Raw genomic sequence first — 4,312 nt, 5'->3', positions numbered from 1 at the left:
CAATAAATACCATTAATTGAGCCCAAATCTGTGACTAGGCCAAGGTATTAGTTCCAGAAGTCAGGCAGGTCAATAGCCACTCTCACCTCCTAGATTCCACTTGGGTAAAATATTTGTTCAAAGCTGGGACCAGCAGGGGGCACACCAGTATTACTTTTCTCTTTCGTATTTTAAGATTCGTATTTTTATTCTTTGTTTATGATAATTTTTGAATGGCATTTAAGTGCTTACTATGTGCCAGGCACTGTGCTAAATGCTGGGGTAGATGCAAGATAATCAGGTTGAACATAGGCCCTGTCTCATATGGGGCTCACTGTCTTAATCCAGTGAGGTAACTGAGTTACAGAGAAGTTAAGTGACTTGTCTAAGGTCACTATGTGAAGTGTTGTGGACACGTTTCCACCCAAAGACATTAACTTTAAAATTCTAAGTTTGGATAAGCCTTCTACCCTGGCTTTCATTCCAAGATTTGGAGTTGTTGACATCTCAGACAGTACAGCCTAGTGAAAAGTACATGGCGCTGGGATTTAGGAGATCTGAGTCCTACTCCCAGCTCTGTCACTTGGGCAAGTCACTTAGCTTCTCCATGCCTCAGTTTTCTCATCCATAGAATAGAGATAACATCCCTGTTCTTCCTCCTCCTTAAACTGGGAGCCCCATGTGGACTATTATTATTAGGCAGATCATTTAAAACCCATCTCCATATAAAAAAACAACTTTAATCATGTTTTTTCCATGTTTCGAGTCTTGAGGGCTGAAGGGTGGCATTGGAAAGTAACGTAGAACATGAACAACAGATGAAATGCCTAGCTATCTAAAATCATAGAAGATAGGGAGGAGGTGATGGTTGCAAAGCAGTTGAAAGGAGAACCGAATGGAGGAAAGTCCCACATTTGAGATGGAATGGGTGAGGGAAAATAGGAACAAAACAGATGAGGAGTCTTTCCAAAATTGAACAGAGCATAGGTGGTGAAAAGCAGGTACAAGTTGGAACTCTTAAGAAAAGGGCTCCTTTCCTCGGGCACTGAAGTGATCATTTTAATTAATACCAGTTGTATGAGGTTTAAGGAATTTGTGGGGTTTTGTTTTGTTTTGTTTTTACAAAAGTCGGTAGGGGAGGAAAAAGAGGACGTGTCATTCAAAATCAACACTACTGATGAACTGAATTATTTGAAGGTGGCTACAATTTTATATTTGACCACCAGGGGGCAGGTTAGCCGCAGTTTTTCTTTGCTTAATGAGTTCAGAGGAAAATTCACTTTTTTATGGTATTCATTCATTCATTCGATCGTATTTATTGAGCGCTTATTGTGTGCAAAGCACTGTACTAAGCGCTTGGGAAGTACAAGTCGGCAACACATAGAGACGGTCCCTACCCAACAGCGGGCTCACAGTCTAGAAGGGGGAGACAGACAACAAAACAAAACATTAACAAAATAAAATAAATAGAATAAATATGTACAAATAAAATAGAGTAATAAATACGTACAAACATATATACAGGTGCTGTGGAGAGGGGAAGGAGGTAAGGCGGGGGATGCAGAGGGGGAGGACAGGAAGGATGGGGCTCAGTCTGGGAAGGCCTCCTGGAGGAGGTGAGCTCTCAGTAGGGCTTTGAAGGGAGGAAGAGAGCTAGCTTGGCAGATGTGCGGAGGGAGGGCATTCCAGGCCAGGGGGATGATGTGGGCCAGGGGTTGACGGCAGGACAGGTGAGAATGAGGCATAGTGAGAACGAGCACTTACTGTGTGACAGGCACTGTACTAAGCTTTGGAGTAGGTACAAGTTAATCTGGTTGGACACAGTCCATGTCCAACATGAGGCTCACAGTCTTAATCGCCATTTTACAGCTGAGTTGAGGCGCAAAGAAGTGACTTGCTTAAGGTCATACTGCAGACAAGTGACAGAGCTGGGGTGGGAACCCAGGTCCTTCTGACATCCAGGCCTGTGCTCTATCCACATGACCATGCTGCTTCTCAAGGGAACGTCTTAATTGTATTTATTGAGCACTTACTGTGTACAGAGAGCACTTTCCTAAGTGCTTGGTGAGTACAATATAACAGAGTTGGTAGACACGCTTCCTGCCCACAATGAGTTTATTAGTCTAGAGGTACCTAATGATAAAATCTTTATTTGGCCTTCAGTCCTTGATCATTTGTTGCCTATGTCCAAATCTCTCTGGAGCAAATTCTGCTGTTAATCCCTGTGTCAATAAACTTCTGTCTATGTTTTCTGGTGATAAGAACATTCAGTCTTTAATCCTGCCCTGGCAATACTGTTATCTTCCAACTGAAGGATGACTCTAACACTTAATCATATTTTTTGAGTGTACTAAGCATTTGGGAGAGTACAGTACAACAGAGTTGGTAGGTATGTTCTCTGCCTTCAAAGACAGTTTAGCAGTTTTAGGAATGAGATTCTCACCATAACACTATGGGTGTTTGTTTAAACCTCAGTATGCATCCCCAGGAGTCCCAGTTCCAGTCTTAGTCATAGGAAGAGTGGCCAATTATGAGGAATCTCAGGTGCTGGGCCGGGGGCGGGGGGAGACTGGAGCAGATGCTCAAAAAAATTGTTGGCCACTTGAAAATAATGAAAAAGAATATTAAGGGGCTTTACCTGCTGGGTAAGAGCTATAGCATGCCGACAGGTGGTTTCTCAACTTCCTTTTTGTGACTGAAATGTTTTCTGATGTTTGATGGCTTTTCTCTGAGAATTCTTAAAATACTCCAAAGACAACCATGTCAGTTAAAATATGATTTGTAAGCTGAGTGAAATCCTGTAGCTTCTCTCTTTTACTCTTATTAATGTCTGTCTCCCACTCTAGACTGTAAGCTCATTATGGGCAGGGAACGTAACTGCTAACTCTGCTGCATTGTACTCTCCCAAGAGCTTAAGTGCTCAATAAATACCACTGAGTTACTGCTAGCGTTCTGCGCCTCATTTTCAATACAACAAAATGGTAATTGGTAACTGGCATCTCTGGTGGCAACTTAAGTAGGGCTAACGGAGGTGAACCAATAGGGCGATGGAAGTATGACCTTGCATGTTCCTCATGATTGAGCTTGATACTCTGTGCTTGATACTGAGAACTGATAGCTCTGACCCTCTAGACTGTAAGCTCATTGTGGGCAGGGAATGTGTCTGCTTATTGTTGTATTGCACTCTCCCAAATGCTTAATACAGTGCTCCACACACAATAAGTACTCAATAAATATGACTGAAGGAATGAATGGTACCTATGCCCCCCCTGCACCTTCTGTCCAGTCCGCCTGGATGCCGGAGACTGCCCTGATGTCACCCAGACCAATGAGGGGGTATGGTGGGGGCAGTCACTGGAGAGTGGCCAAATCTGGAATACTCCCTGTCAAGTTATTGGCTTCAAAGTCCCTGCAGCGAGCTCCACCGTGGATCTGAAATCATGCTTCTTCTAGGAAGGCTGCCTTTTCAATAACCTAGGGATTAAATCCCTTGGCTGAGAAGCAGCGTGGCTCAGTGGCAAGAGCCTGGGCTATGGAGTCAGAGGTCATGGGTTCAAATCCCAGCTCTGCCAACTGTCAGCTGTGTGACTTTGGGCAAGTCACTTAACTTCTCTGTGCCTCAGTTTCCTCATCTGTAAAATGGGGATGAAGACAGTGAGCCCCCTATGGGACAACCTGATCACCTTGTAACCTCCCCAGCACTTAGAACAGTGCTTTGCATATAGTAAGCACTTAACAAATGCCATCATTATTATTATTAATATTAGTATCCAACTCCCTCCTACTCACACTGTGATCTCCATGTGGTACAGGGACTGTATCCAACCTAATGATCTTGTATCTACCCCAGTGCTTAGTACGGTGCTGGCCACACAGTAAATGCTTAACAAGTACTTTTATTATCATCACCATCATAGCTCAACAGGTGCTTGCTTATAAAAGCACTCTCTATTTTGACCTGATATTAATGTCAAGGACAAGAGAGTGATGGTTAAGGAGAATTTAGAAGCCAAAGATACTTGAAGTTTCATGGAAGACTATCTGCCTTTTTGTTCCCTGTTAATGTGGTACCCACTTTGCCTTCATTTAGCATAAATTTGCATGTCAGATTCCAAGAAGCCTCCATTTAAAATCCAAATGATAAAGTTCAACAAATTCATGCATCCTTTTTTCGATTGTACTTAAATGTGTTATTCTGGCTTGGCACATGGGAAATTCAAAGTAGATTTTGAATCCTCTGAAAGGGTGAGGTAAAGAGGGAGGAGGAGTGGGTGGATGGAGTGGGGATTCTGGGATCAGCCCCCTTCTTTGCCTGAGTTCAGACAGTTACCTG

Source organism: Tachyglossus aculeatus, chromosome 6 (assembly GCF_015852505.1).
Source record: "Tachyglossus aculeatus isolate mTacAcu1 chromosome 6, mTacAcu1.pri, whole genome shotgun sequence".
Taxonomy (NCBI): Eukaryota; Metazoa; Chordata; class Mammalia; order Monotremata; family Tachyglossidae; genus Tachyglossus; species Tachyglossus aculeatus.
The sequence above is the reverse complement of the archived record's forward strand: the minus strand, read 5'-3'. Positions refer to the sequence as shown.